The sequence below is a fragment of the Scyliorhinus torazame genome, chromosome 5, assembly GCF_047496885.1.
Source record: "Scyliorhinus torazame isolate Kashiwa2021f chromosome 5, sScyTor2.1, whole genome shotgun sequence".
NCBI classification, from domain to species: domain Eukaryota; kingdom Metazoa; phylum Chordata; class Chondrichthyes; order Carcharhiniformes; family Scyliorhinidae; genus Scyliorhinus; species Scyliorhinus torazame.
The window spans coordinates 118,412,647-118,435,934 of NC_092711.1; the positions used below are offsets into that span (position 1 = coordinate 118,412,647).

The window sequence follows — 23,288 nt, forward strand, 5'->3', positions numbered from 1 at the left end:
ACTAGGGAAAGAGTAGGACCAGTCAAGGACAGGGATGGGAAGTTGTGTGTGAAGTCTGAAGAGATAGGCGAGATACTAAATGAATATTTTTCGTCAGTATTCACTCAGGAAAAAGATAGATGGCATTGAGGTACGTAGGGAAGAGGTGTTGGTAATTCTGGATAGGCTGAAAATAGATAAGTCCCCAGGACCTGATGGGATTTATCCTAGGATTCTATGGGAGGCCAGGGAAGAGATTGCTGGACCTTTGGCTTTGATTTTTATGTCATCATTGGCTACAGGAATAGTGCCAGAGGACTGGAGGACAGCAAATGTGGTCCCTTTGTTCAAAAAGGGGAGCAGAGACAACCCCGGCAACTATAGACCGGTGAGCCTCACGTCTGTAGTGGGTAAAGTCTTGGAGGGGATTATAAGAGACAAGATTTATAATCATCTAGATAGGAATAATATGATCAGGGATAGTCAGCATGGCTTTGTGAAGGGTAGGTCATGCCTCACAAACCTTATTGAGTTCTTTGAGAAGGTGACTGAACAGGTAGACGAGGGTAGAGCAGTTGATGTGGTGTATATGGATTTCAGCAAAGCGTTTGATAAGGTTCCCCACGGTAGGCTATTGCAGAAAATACGGAGGCTGGGGATTGAGGGTGATTTAGAGATGTGGATCAGAAATTGGCTAGCTGAAAGAAGACAGAGGGTGGTGGTTGATGGGAAATGTTCAGAATGGAGTTCAGTCACAAGTGGAGTACCACAAGGATCTGTTCTGGGGCCGTTGCTGTTTGTCATTTTTATCAATGACCTAGAGGAAGGTGCAGAAGGGTGGGTGAGTAATTTTGCAGACGATACTAAAGTCGGTGGTGTTGTCGACAGTGCGGAAGGATGTAGCAGGTTACAGAGGGACATAGATAAGCTGCAGAGCTGGGCTGAGAGGTGGCAAATGGAGTTTAATGTAGAGAAGTGTGAGGTGATTCACTTTGGAAGGAATAACAGGAATGCGGAATATTTGGCTAATGGTAAAGTTCTTGGAAGTGTGGATGAGCAGAGGGATCTAGGTGTCCATGTACATAGATCCCTGAAAGTTGCCACCCAGGTTGATAGGGTTGTGAAGAAGGCCGATGGAGTGTTGGCCTTTATTGGCTGAGGGATTGAGTTCCGGAGTCAGGAGGTCATGTTGCAGCTGTACAGAACTCTGGTACGGCCGCATTTGGAGTATTGCGTACAGTTCTGGTCACCGCATTATAGGAAGGACGTGGAGGCTTTGGAGCGGGTGCAGAGGAGATTTACCAGGATGTTGCCTGGTATGGAGGGAAAATCTTATGAGGAAAGGCTGATGGACTTGAGGTTGTTTTCGTTGGAGAGAAGAAGGTTAAGAGGAGACTTAATAGAGGCATACAAAATGATCACGGGGTTGGATAGGGTGGACAGTGATGGAAATGGCTGGCACGAGGGGACATAGCTTTAAACTGAGGGGTAATAGATATAGGACAGAGGTAGGTTCTTTCCGCAAAGAGTAGTGAGGCCGTGGAATGCCCTACCTGCTACAGTAGTGAACTCGCCAACATTGAGGGCATTTAAAAGTTTATTGGATAAACATCTGGATGATAATGGCATAGTGTAGGTTAGATGGCTTTTGTTTCGGTGCAACATCGTGGGCCGAAGGGCCTGTACTGCGCTGTATTGTTCTATGTTCTAAGTCAGACTGCAATGTGTGAGTGAATATAATCATTGGATCCAATGTAGAATCATGTGCCTGTACTGCGCTGTTATGTTCTATGCCTGCAACAGTAGTGGACTCGCCAACACTAAGGGCATTCAAATAGTCATTCGATAGACATATGGACAATAAGGGAATAGTGTAGATGGGCTTTAGAGTGGTTTCACAGGTCGGCGCAACATCGAGAGCCGAAGGGCCTGTACTGCGCTGTAATGTTCCATGTTCTAAGAGTCCCTACAGTGCAGAAGGAGGCCATTCGGCCCATCGAATCTGCACCGACTCTATGAAATATCACCCTACCTGGGCCAATCTAGGATGGCAGGTAGCACAGTGGGTAGCACTGTTGCTTCCCAGATCCAGGATCCCAGATAATAATTCTGTCACTGTTGTTATTAGACAATAACCTGCCTGTCATTCCAATTCTGGTGTGTGTTATTCTGTCACTGTTATCATTAGACAATAATAGGAGGGCAAGATGCAAGATAGCAATGATAATTTGATGTTTCTGTGTTATAGTCAGTGTCACTCGGAGGTGTGTGATAAAATAGGAATGGAAACATCATGACAGAGACAGGTGTGACTGACTCCACCTGATTCAGAGCTGTTCTACCGAAGGTGAGAGCAATGAGGACTTGTGGAATTCCAGAGATTTCTGGTATCTGAGGTGCACCTGTCGAGGAACTGAAATCATTCCAGTGGTTCTCGATTGACTCAGTCACACAGGAAATATATCTGACAGCTAAAACCAAAGTTTCAATCTTCTCTTTGAGACACATTGTGATTGAAAAGATAAATGGTAAAACATCAGGAGAGGAAAATTCAGACTGTCGCAAAGGGCATCATTGCTACCTCACAGCAGCATGGACCCTGGTTCAATTCCGGCCTTGGGTGACTGTCTGTGTGGGGTTTGCACTTTCTCCCAGTGTCTGCATGGGTTTCCTACCACCATTCCAAGATTTGCAGCTTAGGTGGATTGGCCATGATCAACTTCCCCTTAGTGTCTAAAAATGTGTTAGTTAGGTGGGGTTATAGGGATAGAATGGGGGATTGGGCCTAGGTATAGTGCGAACTCAATGGGCCGAACTGTGAGATTCTATGAGTGAACCATCAAATTCATCTGATTCACCTTAAAACTGCCAATTTATCCGCAAAAGTGGAACTCCCTTTGAAGGTTACTGTAAATCTGCTTCCAGCAGCCTGTCAGTGGGAATTCCAGATCACATAACATCACTGTGTAAAAGCAATTCTCCTCATCACCCCCTTGGGTTCTGTTGTCAAACATCTTAAATCTCTGTGTCCTCTGGTTACAAACCCTCCTGCTCTTGGGAAACAGTTTCTCCCCATCGACACTATCACAAATCCTTCCTCATTTTAAACACCTCTATTAAATCTCCCCTTCACCTTCCCTGATCTCAGAGGAACAATTCCTGTTTCTCCTGCTCTGAGTCACAGGGACACAAAATGTTAACTCTTTTTCTCTCAATACCGATGCTGCCAGAACTGCTGAGTTTTTCCACCATTTACTGGTTTTCTCCCTCTTTCTTTCTTTAATCTATTACAACACCCTCATGAAATTCAACACCTCTATTAAATAGGAACATACAGACATGGAGAGAAAGATACAGAGGAAAGGAGAGACAGAAGAACTGTGAGAACAAAGAACAAAGAACAAAGAAATGTACAGCACAGGAACAGGCCCTTCGGCCCTCCAAGCCCGCGCCGACCATACTGCCCGACTAAACTACAATCTTCTACACTTCCTGGGTCCGTATCCTTCTATTCCCATCCTATTCATATATTTGTCAAGATGCCCCTTAAATGTCCCTATCGTCCCTGCTTCCACTACCTCCTCCGGTAGCGAGTTCCAGGCACCCACTACCCTCTGCGTAAAAAACTTGCCTCGTACATCTACTCTAAACCTTGCCCCTCTCACCTTAAACCTATGCCCCCTAGTAATTGACCCCTCTACCCTGGGGAAAAGCCTCTGACTATCCACTCTGTCTATGCCCCTCATAATTTTGTAGACCTCTATCAGGTCGCCCCTCAACCTCCTTCGTTCCAGAGAGAACAAACCGAGTTTATTCAATCGCTCCTCATAGCTTATGCCCTCCATACCAGGCAACATTCTGGTAAATCTCTTCTGCACCCTCTCTAAAGCCTCCACATCCTTCTGGTAGTGTGGCGACCAGAATTGAACACTATACTCCAAGTGTGGCCTAACTAAGGTCCTATACAGCTGCAACATGACTTGCCAATTCTTATACTCAATGCCCCGTCCAATGAAGGCAAGCATGCCGTATGCCTTCTTGACTACCTTCTCCACCTGTGTTGCCCCTTTCAATGACCTGTGGACCTGTACTCCTAGATCTCTTTGACTTTCAATACTCTTGAGGGTTCTACCATTTACTGTATATTCCCTACCTGCATTAGCCCTTCCAAAATGCATTACCTCACATTTGTCCGGATTAAACTCCATCTGCCATCTCTCCGCCCAAGTCTCCAGACAATCTAAATCCTGCTGTATCCTCAGACAGTCCTCATCGCTATCCGCAATTCCACCAACCTTTGTGTCGTCTGCAAACTTACTAATCAGACCAGTTACATTTTCCTCCAAATCATTTATATATACTACAAACAGCAAAGGTCCCAGCACTGATCCCTGTGGAACACCACTGGTCACAGCCCTCCAATTAGAAAAGCATCCCTCCATTGCTACCCTCTGCCTTCTATGGCCTAGCCAGTTCTGAATCCACCTTGCCAGCTCACCCCTGATCCCGTGTGACTTCACCTTTTGTACTAGTCTACCATGAGGGACCTTGTCAAAGGCCTTACTGAAGTCCATGTAGACAACATCCACTGCCCTACCTGCATCAATCATCTTAGTGACCTCCTCGAAAAACTCTATCAAGTTAGTGAGACACGACCTCCCCTTCACAAAACCAAAATGAGATTTTAAACAGCAGAAAGATGAGGTGGCGAGAGATAAAAGCTGAGAAATAGAGGAAACAAGCAACACAGAAAGAATGATATAAAATATAAGGGAGCAGGTTATCAGTTCCCAGCTGCAGAGGGAACTCAGCGACTGATCCACAGTCACAGCCGCTTCTGTCCAGGAACGGAGATTCTGAACAGAAATAACCGGCTCATTTGTAAATGTCACCACAATGTGATCTGTGTGACTCTGCCCTGACTCTGTGGACAGATATAGGCCACACTGACAGATGTTCTCACCAGTTTGTGGTCCCTGGATGTATTTTCTGCTCAGAAGTGAGATGTGCGGTTTGGAACAGGCAGCAGAGAAACAGGAAGTTGTGTTTCCTGAGAATGAAACATCAGGCGTCAGTTTCATGTTATCACCGTGAACAGTCTTCCTGCCTGAGAGGGTGACCTCACTCTGACAGCATCAAGAACACCCACACGGATTGCTGCCAGTCTCTGTATTACATTCACCTTCATTCCCATTTTAAACATCAAAATATGAGGTTATTTAATTTAACTTATTCACTGAATTGGAAGATGGACTGAGAATATCACTGGGAGAAATGAAGGGACATTATAGAAACTTAAATTTTCCTCAAAGAGGGTTATTAGAAAATAGGAGATTAAAAATGAGTCAGGGCCGATCAGAGAGAAAGTGAGAGGTAGAGAGAAAAGATGGAGTCTCCATAAATGAGATGTTCACTCAGAAAGCGGAGAGGTTCAGTGTGTTCGGTGCTTCTTCAGAGAGAGGTAATGAGAGAAAAGTTGAGTGAATTTAGGCGCTCTGCGAAATAGAAAGGTTAAAGGAGAGAGTGTCAGAGAGAAAGATAGAGAGGTGGGAGGTATGTGAAATTAGTGAGTGTGAGAGTGGAGAGAGGTTAAGTGAGAATCTGAGAGAGAAGAGAGATGTTCAGTGAATGAGAGACAGGAGAGCAGGTTCACACACCCGAGCATCACTGAGAATGATCAGAATAAGGAGACCACCCAGAAAACGGCCAATAGGAATCTTCAGCTGAACACATCACTAATTTTTAAAGTGACAGTCGGGGCTCTGACACTGTTCAGCTCCCAGTTAAAGGGGCAGGCACAGCTTCGCCCTTTTCTCTGTTATGTTTCTGATTGTTAAAGGCCCGTAGGGGTGAGGTTTATTTAAAAGGACAGAATGTGGGAAGCACACATCAATAAAACTGGGAATTCTTGGACACACACTGGAGCTCCTTCTTTATCCAGGAATGAAACTGTTGTCTAATTGTCCCAGCAGTTAACAGCTGCTCATTTAATGCAGACTTCAACCAATCTATTTTACGTAGGTTTCTATTCAATTAATTCATTGTGACTGTCACACAAACACATTTTCAGTCTGGAAACGTAAACTCGCTGCTTTATATTCAATCAGGAACATCACAGTTTTACACCAATCTCAGATTTGACAGCACGTTTCCAGCATTCACCATTGTTCTTCCTGACTCTAAACACAGTTGTAAAGGAGCTTCTGTTCCATGTCTTGGAGCTCTGAGATATGGAAGAGAGTGATTGGGACACATTTCTTACACACCTCAGGATTGACCCACACGGGGACTTTGGTCTTTCTCATCCCTCTTCACTGACAGCAAAGTGTTGTTTGTCCCTCTCAGTGTGACCCTGAAGGACTGTCCAGGCTGAAGTCCTGTTCCTGCCGTAAGATCCTTCCCCAGATTGTTCTTTCTGAGCTCCAGACAGGTGGTGTTCAACTCCGGTAGGAAAGACAAAAATCTGCAACAACGTTTCAAACACATTTCTTCAGAATAATAAACCTCATCAGCAGATTAAGACTGTCAGACTGAACATTATTCTGTCCAGTACATGATTAACAGCATCAATAAGGGTATAATCTAAACCTTGTGGTTGCTTGTGAACTCGCTGGTGTGTTAACAGGTGGGATGAGTGATTAAACCCCTTTCCACAGACATTACAGATGAATGGCCACTCCCCAGTGTGAACTCGATGGTATTTCAGAAGATAAGATAAATGAGAAAATTCCTTCCCACATATGGAGCAAGTGAATGGCCTCTCTCCACTGTGAACTCTCTGGTGTGTCAGCAGGTTGGATGACTGACTGAATCCCTTCCCACACACAGAGCAGGTGAATTACCTCTCCCCAGTGTGAACTCGCTGGTGATTCACAAGGTTGGATGAACGAGTGAATCCCATCCCACACACTGAGCAAGTGAACGGCCTCTCCTCACTGTGAACCTGCTGATGTGTCAGAAGGTTGTATTAACGTGTGAATCCTTTCCCACATTCAGAGCAGGTGAACAGTCTATCCCCTGTATGAAGTTGCTGGTGTATCAGAAGGTTGGATGAATTAATGAATCCTTTCCCATAGTCAGAGCAGGTGAAAAGCCTCTCCCCAGTGTGAATTCTCTGGTGGTTCAGTCGGGCAGATGGACGGCTGAATCCTTTCCCACACACAGAGCAGGTGAATGGTCTCTCCGCAGTGTGAGCATATTGGTGTGTTAGTAAATCCTTTTTGTTTTTAAAGCTCTTCTCACAGTCAGGACAATTTAAAAAGTTATCAGAGTGAACAAGTTGATATGTCTGCAGATGGGATGACTGAACGAATCCTTTCCCACACAGGGAGCAGGAGAACGGTCTCTCCCCAGTGTGAATACGTTGATGTGTCAGCAGATCCTTTTTACATTTAAAACTCTTCTCACAGTCAGGACATGTAAATGGTCTCTTATCAGTGTGAACAAGTTGATGAGTCACAATGTGGGATGACCGAGTGAATCCCTTCCCACAAACAGGGCAGATGAATGGCCTCTCCTCAGTGTGAACTCGCTGGTGTGTCAGAAGGTTGTATGAATGGGTGTATCCCTTCCCACAAATGGAGTAGATGAACGGCCTCTCCCCAGTGTGACTGCGACAATGAACTTCCAGTTGTGATGGGTAACTTAATCCCTTCCCAGTCTGCACATTTCCACTGTTTCTCCATGTGAGGGGTCTTTATGTCTCTCCCGGTTGAAGCTTTGTCCACACACAAACAAGCGTTTAATTTCTCCCTGCAATGAACGATGTGATACTTTTTTTGAGGCTGTGTAACTGGTTAAAACTCTCTCCACAGTCAGTAGACTGGAAAATTCTCATTGGGGGTGGGTCTCGGTGCTTTTGCAGTCACCCGGCTGAAACAGAACAAACACTTCTCCTTCCAAATTCAAAGACTGAAGATATTGAGCTCTTAATTAATTGGGTGACTGTCAGATTTCGATGTGATGTTTGGTTTGAGTTTTCTGTTGGCCAATCCTCCACTTCCAACATCCTGTAAAAGGAGTTTACAAAAGTCATCACTGTCAATCCAGGGTAGAAATTCTGAACAGACAATTCTAGTTCCTCTGGAACATTTTTCCCTCTCTTGTTCCCCCAAAGCTGTCAATCTCCGTCCCACACACGCTCCCTCCTCCCTGGGCTGAAATCCAAACCCACCTCACCATCTGCACCATTTCTTTCCTCCACTCCCAGTTTTCTCCCTCCCTCTCCTCTGCCTGGGTTCAGTTCTCCAGCTCCTGTCTGCAGACTGACAATAAAACCAATGGGTCTTATTGGGGGGTTTGGGTTCTCACCATTGTCCCCGCTCGCGGAGGATCTCATTCAGCCTCTGGGAACCGCACTCACTCTCACTGCGGCTGCGCTCAGCCCTGAGCAGCACCGCGCATGCTCCGCACAGAGAGGCGACTTCCGGGGGCGGGACATTCTGACGCCTGCGCGTTCTGATTCCTGTGACAAATTCATCCGCACCCGACATTCCGGGTAGCCTTATCCGCCATTATTCCATTACGTTCCTCAGGGTGATAAATTTGTTCCGCCGCTTTTGCTTCAATTCGGTGTTTGTACCGAATGAGGCGATCGGACCGGCGCTTCTCTCTCTGATTGGCCCCTGTTAACGGCTGTCATCTGTTTCGGGGGCGATATGCCGCAGGACGCGTGCGCGGCCGCCATCTTTCTCAGGTGCAGCAGGGCGCATGCGCGGCCATCCTGGACACTGAAGCCGGAAGAGAGAATCTTGTGAATTTCTCTCCTGGACTGAGAGTGAAATTCCTTTGGAAACTCCTGTAGAAAGAGGACGAGTTGCTAACGGCAACTTCAAACCAAACATCACATCATCCTCTGACTGAGTTACTCGATTCATCAGGACCTGAATATCACGGGGAGGTAAAGTGGTTTGTCTGTTCTGTCCGTCGATAACGATTTCAGATATCAGAGTGACTGGGAAATTTTTAATGACCATTCCGGGTTAAATTTGAGACTAATTACACCGATCACATTGGAGATGTTGAATAATTTGCTGTTGTACTCTTATGTATGCAGGTAAATTTTAAAATTACCACATTAGCATACTTGGCAGCTAAACTGGACAAACTGCTGACCTTGTTAGTAGTGAGAGTTACTACCCCGGATTTTATCAAAGTTTGTTGTTCCTGTTGCATTTCATTCAGCTCATCGTGGCTACAAAGTAGGTATTCAGCCTAAACACAATTTCCAGATTGTGGTCTGTAGCTTTTTAAGTTACATCAATTCAAATGTCTATCGAAATACTTTTTAAATGTTATGAGGGTTTCTGCCATCATTTCAGGCAGCATGTCACAGATCCTCACCACCCTCTAAACCTCCTAGTCCTTCCCTAAATCTCTGCCCCCTTTTATAAGTATCCCTCAACCAAAGGGAATTGGACCTTCCTATCCAATCTATTTAGATCCCTCCGAAGTTAAAAAAAATATTAATTTATATATTTTTCCAATTCAGGGGCAATTTAATTTGGCCAAGCGACCTACCCTGCACATATTTGGGTTGTGGGGGTGAAACCCACGCAGACAATGGGAGAATGTGCAAACTCCTTACAGACAGTGACCTGGGGCCAGAATCGAACCCGGGTCCCCAGCACGCAAGCACACAGCCACTGTGCCACCATGATCCCCCAGAATTTTATACATTTAGAATAATCTTTATTATTGTCAGAAGTAGGCTTACATTAACACTGCAATGAAGTTACTGTGAAAATCCCCTAGTAGCCACACTCCGGCACCTATTCGGGTACACAGAGGGAGACTTCGGAATGTCCAATTCGCCTAACAAGCACGTCTTTCTGGACATGTGGGAGGAAACCCATACAGACACTGGGAGAACGTGCATTTTCTGTAGTGTCCCAAGTGGGATTTGAACACTGGGACCCTGGTGCTGTGAAGCAACAGTGCTAACCATTGTGCTACCGTGCCACCCATAAAACAGTTCAGCTCAATGTTCTCAGATTAAAGAAACTGAAGCGCCCAACGTGGGTCTGGAATCCATGGCCCTGGGATTAATACTCCCTTGCTCTACCGACTGAGCTAGCCAGGCTGCTTTTCAAAATTTCATTTTGGTCTCCCCTCAGTCTTTTCTGTTCCAAAGAAAGCAGCCCCAGTTTGTCCAAACTTTCCTCTGAGCAAACATTGTCAATTTCTGGCTGATGTTCTTAAATCCCCTCTGTGCTCTCTCTGGTGCAATCTTCCTCTACAGGAATCTAGCTCTGGCCTAACTAGTCCTGTCCGGCCATTTATCATGTAATCCTTTGCCTTGTTTTCCCTACAGCTTTTTCCTCACTATCAAGTGTTCAATTATTTTTGTGTCACAGGTAAACTTCTTCCTCATGTTCCTACATTTACTTTGAAATCAATGATATAAACCAGGAGTGAAGGGGCCAGTACTGATTCCTTGGAAACCGGCACTGGAAACAGCCCTTTGATTTTCTCTATTCTTTATGGGGTGTGAGTGTCACGGGCAAACCAGCTTGGTTGCCCATTCCTAATTGCCCTTAAACTGAGTGGCTTGCTGGGCAATTCAGAATTAACCACATTTCAGTGAGTTGGCCAGATCAGGTAATGCCGGTGCAGATTCGATGGGCCAAATGATCTCCTTCTGCACTGTAGATTCTATGATTAATTCTGATTTGGGTCATTGTCTGTGTGGAGTTTGTACATTCTTCCTGTGTCTGCGTAGATTTCCTCCGGGTGCTCTGGTTCCCTCCCACAGTCCAAAGATGTGCAGGTTAGATGGATTGGCTGTGTTAAATTGTCACTGGGAGGGGTTGCGGGGATTGGGTGGGGAATCCATCAACGTAGGATGCTCTTTCAGAGGGTTGCTGCAGATTCGATGGGCTGAATGGCCTCCTTCTGCACTGAGGGGATTCTATGATTCTACATTGGGTCCAATGATGTGTTCACTCACACACTGCAGCCTTACTCTTATTATGGGAACAGACACTGTGTTTGTTACTCTCAAAGTGAGTGAATCCTTTGCTGTTTCTCCTCTGGGCCCCATCTCCACTATTATTGTCTGATTGTCTCACTGAGACTCTCACTGTTATTATTGGGCAATCAGCGCACAGCCTGAGTCTGTGGCCGCTCTCACCATCTGTAACCGTCACAATACCCAGGTGATTGTCGGCAGCTCCCGACCAATAGGAAGAAGAGGGGCGGGTCTGGAGGACCGAGTGAGGGCCACTGGTCCTCCAACCAATTGGAGTCAATGAGGGATGGGGTCCGCTGTGATTGAAGCATGCGCAGTATGGGTAAGTGCGAAGCATAAGGGCGTCTTCAGATACCGGTAAGAAGTCTTACAACACCAGGTTAAAGTCCAACAGGTTTGTTTCAAACACTAGCTTTCGGAGCACTGCTCCTTCCTCAGGTGATTCTTCGGATCCAAAATTGGTAAGAGGCAATAAACAATATGGAGGAAGCGAGAGATCACGGGGGTGGCCGGAAATGTTGTGTAAAGCTCTTGTAAGCCGCAAACCTCGGAAAACTTTACAGGACCCAGTTTGTACCGAGCGGGGCTGCAGCACGGTAGCACAGTGATTAGCACAATTGCTTCACAGCTCCAGGGTCCCAGGTTCGATTCCCGGCTTGGATCACTGTCTGTGTGGAGTCTGCACGTTCTCCCTGTGTCTGTGTGAAATGAAAAATCAAATGAAATGAAAATCGCTTATTGTCACAAGTATGCTTCAAATGAAGTTACTGTAAAAAGTCCCTAGTCGCCACATTCCGGCGCCTGTTCGGGGAGGCTGTTACGGGCTGAGTGGGTTTCCTCCGGGTACTCCGGTTTCCTCCCACAGTCAAAAGATGTGCAGGTTAGGTGGATTGGCCATGCAAAATTGCCCCTTAGCATATAAAATTGCCCTTAGTGTTGGGTGGGATTACTGGGTTATGGGGATAGGGTGGAGATGTGGGGTTTTGGTAGGGTGCTCTTTCCAAGGGCCGGTGCAGACTCGATGGGCCAAATGGCCTCCTTCTGTACTGTAAATTCTATGAAATCTATGAGCTCCTCATGTTCGGCTCGGGTTAACGGTCGCCATTTTTATTGGATGTGCATCAGGGCGCATGCGCGTTTTGTCATCTTTGTCGGGGCGATGTTTCAATCTGTGGGAGGAGCTTGTTCCCCATTATTCAGAATGGAGACAACCTGTCCATCAAACTGGATTAGTCTTTGAGTCCCAATGTCTTATTGATGATGCAAAGCGGTGGCAGAGATGGAAAGAAAAGGAAGCAAATCCTGCTCTCCGGATTTCACTGTCTCATTGGACATCCTGCCCATGTGTCCAAAGCTCTGTGGCTCTGTTCAGTCACATGAAGACCCAGGGTAGAAATTCACAACCCTGAGTAGACGTCGCCCTCAAATCAGGGGACTGCTGATGACAAGAGGGTCAGTGTGCAGCGGGGGGCATGAGCGGTCATCCTGGATTCATAAGCAGAAGGGAAGAATGTTGTGAATTTCTATCCTGGACTGACGGTGATTAATTTTAGAAACTCCTTTTCCAGGGGATTGGTAGGGGAGGATTTACACACAGCAAATTCAAGCCAGGAGAAATGTTTATCTTTCCTGAATTTAATTTCTGGACTGACAGTGATGCTTTGTAAACTTCTTTCACAGGGGCTTAGAAAGGGATTCGCAGACAGGAAAGTCACAACCAATCCTCACATCAAATTCTAACACCACTGTTCGAGTTACCAGGAACTGGAGATCATTGACCTTTGTGTGTCAGCATTGAATCCCATATCATTATAACTCACTGAATAAAATGTCTATCTCCCCTGTAGATCTTGGTCACAATCTTAAATCTGTGTCCCGTAATTCTTTTGCAATCTATTGATAAGAACAGTTTTTAAAAACCTTTTGCTGGATTTGCCATTGTCGTTTCTGGTGCCTGGGTCGATGCCGGGTGGTCCGTCTGGTTTCATTCCTTTTTCATGTTTTTGTTGTGGTTGAATCAGCCTGGACCAGTCCATTTATGATCCAGAACACAATCGAAGTCTCCTCCAAGAATCAATTGATCTGTATCCAGGTCTGGGATGGATTCCAACAATTTATTTACAAATGTTTCTATGAGATCCCCTCATTTAAAAAAAAAAAAAAGATAGAGAAGCAGAATTAGGCCATTCAGCCCATCGAGTTTTCGGGTTTGCTCTGCCATTCGATCATGGCTGATATGTTTCTCATCCCCATTCATCTTGTATTGTTGCTCTCTTGAAATGAATGCGAACATTGCATTTTGCCTTTCTAACTGCCAACTTGCCTTTATTTGTTCTTGGGATGTGGGTGTTGCCTTGGCCCAATGTTACGAATCGTAATCAGTTCGCAAAGCATAATTTATATCAAAAACATCCATTTCAATGGTGGGTTTATTACCCAACATGTGTAGCAGCTGAGAATGTGCTCTATCCACAGGACAGAAGCTCCTCGCACAAGCGCAGAGTCCGGCTGTGACTGGAGCATGCGGCGTTCGGGCTGTGACTCATGCATGCACAGTTCAGATTGTCGCTGACGGTGCGAGGAGCGGGAAAGAAACAATCGAGCGACTTTCAGGATTGGAGCCGGTGGGTGGCCGGGGAGCAATAGAAGCTGCGGAGTGAGCCGGGAGGCTTCATAAATATCCCGTGGAGGCTTCAACTCCCAAGTAAAATGTTAATGGTCCCGTCTTAAACAGCACCAAACAGAGTGAGAGCTGAGCGGTGACAGGCCTGGGTTACCGGCCGCCATCTTTACAGAGGACAAGGCGCCGCAGGGAAGGGGCTGGTTTAGCTCAGTGGGCTCAGACAGCTGGCTTGTAATGCAGAACAAGACCAGCAGCACGGGTTCACTTCCTGTTCCAGCCTCCCCGAACAGGCGCCGGAATGTAACGACTCGGGGATTATTTTAATCATTTGTGGGAGTCACTGGCTGGGCCAACATTTATTGCCCATCCCTAATTTCCCTCAAACCGAGCGGCTTGCTCTGCCATCTCGGAGGGCATTTAAAGAGTCAACCACATTGCTGTGGTTTGGAATCGTGTCGGCCAGACCAGGTAAGGATGGCAGATTTTCTTTTCTATTCATTCACGGGATGTGGGTGTCGCTGGCTAGGCCAGCATTCACTGCCCAGCACTAATTGGCCTTGAACTGAGTGTATCTCAGAGAGCATTTTAAGGGTCAACCAACTGACTGTGGATCTGGAGTCACATGTAGGCCAGACCAGGTAAGGATAGAAGATTTCCTTCACTGAAGGACAGGAGTGAACCAGATGGGTCTTTGCAACAATCGACAATGGTTTCATGGTCATCAATAGACTTTCAATGAATTCAGATTTTACCTTCTGCGAACTGATTACGATTCGTAACATTGGGCCAAGGCAACACCCACAAATGATTCATACCTGGCTGTCTGGAAAATCATTGGGACAGTCAAAAATATTTTTGTGACACTGGAACATGATTAGGCAGTAAAAATATTAATTTTGGGTCTCTGGAAAATCATTAGGACAGTAAAAAGGATTTTTGAACATTTCTCTTCAGTGGATATAAAAATATTGAAAATGGGATAAAGGTTTGGCTGATAGTCAATCACTGTCCTTTTTTAAAATAAATTTAGAGTTCCCAATTCATTTTTTCCAATTAAGGGGCAATTTCGCGTGGCCAATCCACCTACCCTGCACATCTTTGGGTTGTGGGGGTGAAACCCATGCAAACACGGGGAGAATGTGCAAACTCCACACGGATAGTGACCCAGAGCCGGGATCGAACCTGTGACCTCGGTGCCGTGAGACAGCAGTGCTAATCAGTGCGCTATCGTGCTGCCCTAGTCAAACGCTGTCCTGTAAGGTAATGAGTCCTTTTGCTTCCCAATTGGCCGAGGAAGGCAGTGTGTCACAAGGATGGATGTGTTGACCGATTAATGGCTGGAGGATGGGGGCAGGTCATGTGATAAAACCTCCAGGAATACATTTAATCAAAGTTGGCGAGGAGAGAATGTTGTGAATTTCTAGCCTAAACTGACAGTGAGGTTTCTGTAAATTTACAGGATAGTGGAAGTGGAGGTTTAACAGATGGGAAACTCAAACCAACTGTCACATCGCAATCTGACAGAGTCACTCGATTCACCAGAAACTGAATATCAGCAGCATCTGGGTGTGGCAGGTAAAAGGTTTGTCTGTGAGGGATGATTTCAGGTCTCAGTGTGGCTGGAAAAGCCCCGAGATTCACAAACCCTGATTAGGCCAAACCTGGAGAACTGTGTTCAGTTCTGGAAGGATAGAATGGCCTCGGAGGGAGTGTAGCACAGATTTACCTGAGTGATATCTGAACCCCCCGGGGTTAAATTACAAGGCGAGATTAGACAAAAATGTCAGAGTCAGCTGGCAGCACGGTGGCGCAGTGAGTAGCACTGCTGCCTCACAGCGCCAAGGTTCAATCCTGGCTCTGGGTCACCGTCCATGTGGAGTTTGCACATTGTTTGCGTGGGTTTCGCCCCCACAGCCCAAAGATGTGCAGGTTAGGTGGATTGACCACGCTAAATTGCTCCTTAATTGGAAAAAATGAATTGGGTACTCTAAATTTTTTTTTTTAATTTTAAAACAAAAAATGCCAACGTCATTATAGGCAGAGAAGGGCATTCGGTCCATTGAGTCCATGCGAGCTCTCCAATCGGCACGGTGGTTAGCACTGTTGCTTCACAGCGCCAGGGACCCCGGTTCGATTCCCGGCTTGGGTCACTGTCTGTGCGGAGTCTGCACGTACTCCCCGTGTCTGTTGTGGGTTTCCTCCGGGTGCTGCGGTTTCCTCCCACAAGTCCCGAAAGACGTGCTTGTTAGGTGAATTGGACATTCTGAATTCTCGCTCAGTGCACCCGAACAGGCGCCAGAGTGTGGCGACCTGGGGATTTTCACAGTAATTTCATTGCAGTGTTAATGTAAGCCTACTTGTGACACTAATAAATATTATTATTATCTGGAGCAATCCAGTCAGAGTCATTCTCCTGCTCTGTCTCTGTATCCTCACAGCTTTATTTCTCTCAGGTTTCTATCCAATTTTTAAAAAAATCATTTATTGTTTCTATTTCCAAACTCCGTCATAGGCAGCAAGTTTAAGGTCATTGCCACTGGCTGTGTAAAAACATTCTTCCTCCTACCTCCTGGACCATTTACATGCATAAATACGGAGCAACGTAGAAAATAGGAGCAGGAGGAGACCATTTGGCCCTTCGAGCCTGCTCCACCATCCATTACGATCAGAGCTGATTCGGCTCAATAGCCTAATCCCGCTTTCCCCCATATCCTTTGGTCCCCTTCGCCCTAAGTGCTGTATCTAACGGCTTCTTGAAAACATGCAATGTTTTGGCCTTAATTAAATCCTGTGGCGACAAATTCCACAGGCTCACCACTCTGGGTGAAGAAATTTCTCCTCATCTCTGTCCTAAATGGTCTCCCCGTATCCTCAGACTGTGACCCCTATTTCTGGACACACCCACTATCGGGAACATTCTTCTCTGTCTCGCCCTGTTTTTTTTTAACATAAATTTAGAGTGCCCAATTCTTTTTTTTGCAATTAAGGGGCAATTTCAGCGTGGCCAATCCACCTACCCTGCACATCTTTGGATTTGTGGGGATGAGACCCATGCAAACAGAGAGAATGTGCAAACTCCGCACAGACAGTGACCCAGGGCCGGGATTGAACCCGGGTCCTTGGCGACATGAGGCAGCAGTGCTAACCACTGCGCCACCCACTTTTTATAGGTTTCTATGAGATCCCCCCTCATTCTTCTGAACTCCAGCGAATACAATCCTAACCGATTCGACCTAATCTGCACATCTTTGAGCTGTGGGAGGAAACCGGAGGAAACCCACACAGACACAGGGAGAAAGTGCAAACTCCACACAGTCAGGGTGGGAATTGAACCCGGGTCCCTGGTGCTTGGAGGCAGCAGTGCTGAGCACTGTACCACCCCCTGTCTTGCAATCCTCAAGAGAAAAAAAAATCCTCATCTCCATCTGAAATGGGTGACACCTCACATTGCAACAGTGACCCCCTTGTTCCAGATTCTCCCACAAGCGGAAACAACCTCTCCACATCCACCGTGTCAAGACCCCTCAGGATCTTATATTGTTCAATCCAGGTTTAACCCAAAACTTTAAATCTGTGTCCCGACTGCTTGTATGATCAGTGAATGGAAACAGAGTTTCTTTGTCCACCTGATGGAAATCTGGCATAATCTTGCGTTCCTGAATCAAATCTCCCCTCAATCTCCTTTGCTGGAACCATTCTGGTAAATCTCCTCTGCACCTTCTCAAGAACCTTCAGACCCTTCCTGAAGAGTGGTGACCAGAGTTTTAGAAAGATTCATAGAATAGAATTAGAACCAAAGAATTCCCACAGTGCAAAAGAGGGCCATTCGGCCCATCAAGTCTGCAGTGATTCTCTGAAAGTGCACCCTGCCGAGGCCCACACTCCTACCCTGTCCTCGTAACCCCATACCCCACCTAACCTGCACATCCCTGGACACTAAGGGGCAATTTATCAAGGCCAATCCGCCTAAGTTGCTCTTCTTTGGACTGTTGGAGAAAACCTGAGCACCGGGTGGAAACCCACGCAGACACGGGGAGAAAGTGCAAACTCCACACTTACCAAGGCCAGAATTGAACCCGAGACCCTGGCACTGTGAGGCAGCAGTGCTAACCACCGTGCCACCAGAAGTATAGTTTTGGTCTCAATACTACTGTTTATGAAGCTCAAGATCGAAGTTGCTTTGCCAACTACTCTCTTACTATGACTTGTAGATATACAAAATCCCTCTTCACCTCTTTCTCTCTCCTCCCAAAGAGGCCAGTTGGGTTTTTATGACAATCCATCAGTTTTCATGGTCACTTTTTCTTAGTGCCGGCCCCACAAATGACCAGATTCATTCAGCTCAAATTTCACAACCTGCCTTTGTGTTTTTCTGGGTTCTCCCTCACTCCCTATTTTCTGTTTTCAATCAGTTTGACAGGGTGTTCGAAGGGGAGGCTTCAAAGTCCGCAAACGCAAACCAAGCACCGCATCAGGATCTGACGGAGCCCTCAATTTATCATTGCTGAATATCAGCGATCATGGAAGGAAAAAGCATTGTTCACAGTGGTGAGAAACTGTACACATGTAGTGTGTGTGGATGAGGATTCAGTCGATCATCAGGCCTCACGAGACACAAATGCAGTCACACTGAGGAGAAACCGTGGAAATGTGGGGACTGTGGGAAAGGATTCACTTCCCCATCCAAGCTGGAAAGTCATCGACGCAGACACATTGGAGAGAGACCATTCACCTGCTCTAAGTGTGGGAAGGGATTTGCTATTTTAGCCAACCTGCAGCAGCACCAGCGAGTTCACACTGATGAGAGACCGTTTCAGTGTCCAGACTGCGGGAAGTGCTATAAAGGTTCTGGGGAACTGATGCGCCATCAACGTGTTCACACTAATGAGAAGCCGTTCAGGTGCTCTCACTGCGGGACTGGGTTCAGACACTCATCTCAGCTCACTGTACATCAGCGAGTTCACACTGGGGAGAGACCATTCGCCTGCTTCAAATGTGGGAAGGGATTCACTCAGTCAACCAACTTGCTGACACACCAGCGAGTTCACACTGGGGAGAAGCCATTCACCTGCTCCAAATGTGGGAAGGGATTCACTCAGTCAACCAACTTGCTGACACACCAGCGAGTTCACACTGGGGAGAAGCCATTCACCTGCTCCAAATGTGGGAAGGGATTCACTCAGTCAACCAACTTGCTGACACACCAGCGAGTTCACACTGGGGAGAAGCCATTCACCTGCTCAGAGTGTGGGAAGAGATTCACTCAGTCATCCCACCTGCTGAGACACCATCGAGGCCACAAGTAACCACAGTGATTGGATTTTGCTGTTCCTCACATTCAGGACTGAACCATGGTCGTTTGGGTCTCTTTCTGCTGATGACAAACTCCAGCCCATTTAGAGGGGCTAATATTCTGGCTAAAAGTCAAATAAATTAGATTTGTGTCAAATACGCAGTGTGCTGAACCTTTTTAATATCTCTGACACAAGTTAGTTCCTTTTGAAGTACTCTCGCTCTCCCGTCTCTTCCATCCTCACCTCCAACAAGAAGTGTGAGGAGCTTGTGGAGCTTCTTTGTGACTGAGATTGAGTAAATCCGATCAGCTGCCTCTGCTGCTTCCCTCCCTCCCACGAGCCCACCGGACCAAACTGTCTCTAAATTTCATCCTTTCCCGAGCCCTGAACCCACAGCTTTCACTGGTTTATCTTCCCTCATGCCCTCTCAGAGCTCATCTTGTCCATGAGACCCAGCTCCTGCTCCATCGACACTATTCCCACTGAGCTACTGATCAGCCAACTACCCTGTGTCCACGGATATTGTCAACATTTCTCTCTCTTCAGGAACTGTCCCTCTGTCCTTCAAATCTGCCATCATCACCCCCCCCCCTCAATAAAACAAACCCTTGACCCTGCCATCCTTACAAATTACTGCCCCATCTTCAACCTCCTTCTCCTCTCCAAACTCTTTGAACATGTTGTCACCTCCCAAATCCTTGCCCAGCTTTCCCAGAACTTCCATGTTTGAATCCCTTCAATCAGGTCTCTGCCCTGTCACAGTGAAATACAAGAGACAAACAGAATCTTACCCGGAGAGAAAGACAGACAATCCGGGAGCTTGGATCCAACACGGATATATTCATAAGATCAGAAGCAAGGGTAGCAGCACAGTCATTAGCGAGAGACAACAATACGTGTTGGAGACGGACAGACAGACAACTAATCAACACTAATCACAACACCTGGACCCATACACCCAAGACAGGAAGGAGAATTGGAGACAGACTGGAAGAACTCAACTCCAGACACAACAACAGGTGGAATATCTGAGGGGACAACGGGTAGAATCAAGGAAGTTCCACCTTTAAAAAAAAATTAAACTGTATGAGGCTGAGCCAAGCGCATGAAGAGGAAGAGTTCACCCTCCCAGGGCATCTGCCCACGTACCCTCCTCGATCTCCTCCCCCAACTCCTCCTCTCACTTACTTTTCAGCACCTGCACCGAGGTCTCCTCCTCCTCCTGCATCACCTGGTATGTTGCCGAGATCTTCCCCTCCCCAACCCACGCCCTCGGGAGCACCCTGTCCTGTACCGTACGTGGCGGCAGCAGCGGGAATTCCAATACATGCCGCCTGGCAAACGCCCTTATCTGTAGATACCTAAAGGCATTTCCCGGGGGGAGCCCGTACTTCTCCTCCAGCTCACCCAGGCTCGCGAACTTCCCTTCCACAAACAGGTTTCCCAACCTTCTTATCCCTGCCCTATGCCACCCCGAAAACCCTCCATCTATTCTCCCTGGGACAAACCGATGGTTCCCCTGTATCCGGGACCACACCAAGGCCCCCACTTGCCCCCCCCCCCTGTGCCGCCTCCATTGCCCCCAAATTTTGAGGGCAGCCGCCACCACTGGGCTCATGGTATACCTCTTTGGAGGGAGCGGCAGCGGCGCTGTTGCCAGCGCCTCCAGACCCGTACCCTCACAAGACGCCATCTCCAATCTCTTCCATGCCGCCCCCTCCCCCTCCATCACCCACTTGCGCACCATCGCTGCACTGGCGGGCCAGTGGTACCCACAGAGGATGGGCAGCGCCAGCCTCCCCCCCCCCCCATCCCTACTCCACACCAGTAACACCCTTCCCACCCTCGAGTCCCTCGCGCCCACACAAATCCCGTTATGCTCCTGTTGATCCGCCTAAAGAAGGCCTTTGGGATGAGAATGGGGAAGCACTGGAACAGGAACAAAAACCTTGGGAGCACCGTCATCTTGACTGACTGCACCCTACCCGCCAGAGACAGCGGCAACGCGTCCCACCTCTTAAACTCCTTCATTTGCTCCACGCTTCATGAAATTAAGTCTATGCAGGGACCCCCAGCTCCTGGACCCCCAGATACGTGAATCTCCTCTCCACCCTTTTTAGTGGGAGCTCGCGAATCCCCCTCTCCTGGTCCCCTGGGTGAACCACAAACAACTTGCTCTTCCCCACGTTGAGCTTGTACCCTGAGAAATCCCCAAACTCCCTGAGGATCCTCATTACCTCCGCCATTCCCCTCACCGGGTCCGCCACATATAGCAGCAAGTCGTCCACATAGAACGACACCCTATGCTCCTCCCCACCCCGCACCACCCCCCTCCAGTTACTCGATTCCCTCACTGCCATAGCCAGGGGTTCAATCACCAGCGCAAAGAGCAGGGGGCCAAGGGACACCCCTGCCTCATCCCTCGATGCAACCAAAATTACTCATACCTCCTCTTGTTCGTGGCCACACTCGCCATCAGGACCTCGTACAACAGCCTAATCCACCTGTTGAACCCCTCCCCAAACGCGCCCCTCTTCAGCACCTCCCACAAGTACCCCCACTCTACCCTATCGAAGGCCTTCTCAACGTCCATCGCCACCACTATCTCCGCCTCCCCCTCCCTCACCGGCATCATAATAATGTTCAGGAGCCTCCGCACATTCGCGTTCAACTGCCTCCCCTTCACAAACCCCATCTGGTCTTCGTGGATGACCTGCGGCACGCAAACCTCGGCACACAATCCTCAATTCTCGTGGCTAAGACCTTCGCCAGCACCTTGGCATCTACATTTAACAATGAAATCGGCCTGTAAGACCCACACTGCAGAGGATCCTTGTCCCGATTCGGGATCAAGGAGACCAGTGCCCGGGACATCATCGGGGGCAACGCCCCCCCCCCCCCCCTCTTTTGCCTCATCGAAGGTCCTAACCAGCAACGGGACCAACAGGTCCACATACGTTTTGTAAAATTCGACCGGGAAACCATCCGGCCCCGGTGCCTTCCCCGCCTGCATGCTTCCTATCCCTTTGGCCAGCTCCTCCAACCCATTCGGGGCCCCTAATGCTGCCACCAGTCCCTCCTCCACCTTCGGGAACTTCAGTTGGTCCAGAAAGCGACCCATTCCTCCCTCGTCCAGCGGGGGCTCAGACCGATACAGTTCCTCATAAAAGTCCCTGAAGACCCCATTGATGCCAAACCCACTCCTCACCACACTCCTCCCCCCCTCCCCCCATCCTTAACTCCCCCAATGTCCCGAGCTGTGTCCCGCTTCCGAAGCTGATGCGCCAGCATCCAACTTGCCTTTTCCCCATATTCATAAATCGTCCCCTGGGCCTTCGTCCACTTCGCCTCCGCCTTCCTAGTGGTCAACAGGTCGAATTCGGCCTGGAGGCTACGCCTCTCCCTCAACAGTACCTCCTCCGGCACCTCCGCATACGTCCTGTCTACCCTCACCATCTCCCCCACCAGCCTCGCCCTCTGCTCTCTCTTCTCTTTGTGGGCCCTAATGGAGATCAGCTCTCCCCTAACCACTGCCTTCAGCGCCTCCCAGCCCATCCCCACTCGGACCTCCCCGTTATCGTTGGCCACCAGGTATCACTCTATGCTTCTTCGGACCAGCTCGCTCACCTCCTCGTCCGCCAACAGCCCCACCACCAAGCGCCACAACGGGCGCTGGTCCCTCTCCTCCCCCATCTCTAGGTCTACCCAATGCGGGGCGTGATCCGAAATGGCTATCGCCGAGTACTCGGTATCCTCTACTCTCGCAATCACCGCCCTGCTCATAACAAAAAAGTCAATCCAGGAATAGGCCTTATGAACGTGCGAGAAGAATGAAAGTTCCCTAGCCCCCGGCCTTGCAAATCTCCAAGGGTCCACCCCTCCCATCTGGTCCATAAACCCCCTCAGCACTTGAGCTGCCGCCGGATTCTACCCGTCCTAGACCTGAAGCGATCCAGTGCCGGATCGAACACCGTGTTAAAGCACCCCCCCCCCCCCATTATCAGGCCCCCCACTTCCAAGTCCGGTACCCGACCCAACATGCGCCGCATAAAACCCGAATCGTCCCAGTTCAGGGCGTACACGTTGACCAGCACCACCCTTTCCCCTTGCAGCTTACCACTTACCAATACGTACCTGCCGCCATTGTCTGTAACAATGCTCAACACCTCGAACGACACCCTGTTTCCCACCAAGATCGCCACCCCCCGATTTTTGGCATTCAGCCCCGAATGAAACATCTGGCCTACCCACCTCTTCCTCAGTCTTACCTTGTCTGCCACCTTCAGGTGTGTCTCCTGGAGCATGACCATATCCGCCTTCAGCCCCTTCAGGTGCGCGAACACCCAGGCCTGCTTCACCGGCCCGTTGAGCCCCCTTATGTTCCAGGTTATCAGCCGGATCAGGGGGCTACCCGTCCCCCTCC

At 48.2% G+C, this 23,288-nt stretch overlaps 1 pseudogene; it reads left to right on the top strand.

Annotated features, from left to right (window-relative positions):
- LOC140419595 (uncharacterized) overlaps positions 1-19,020 on the top strand; it is a 21,363-nt pseudogene extending 2,343 nt beyond the window's left edge.
- Positions 19,021-23,288: the final 4,268 nt, after the last annotated feature.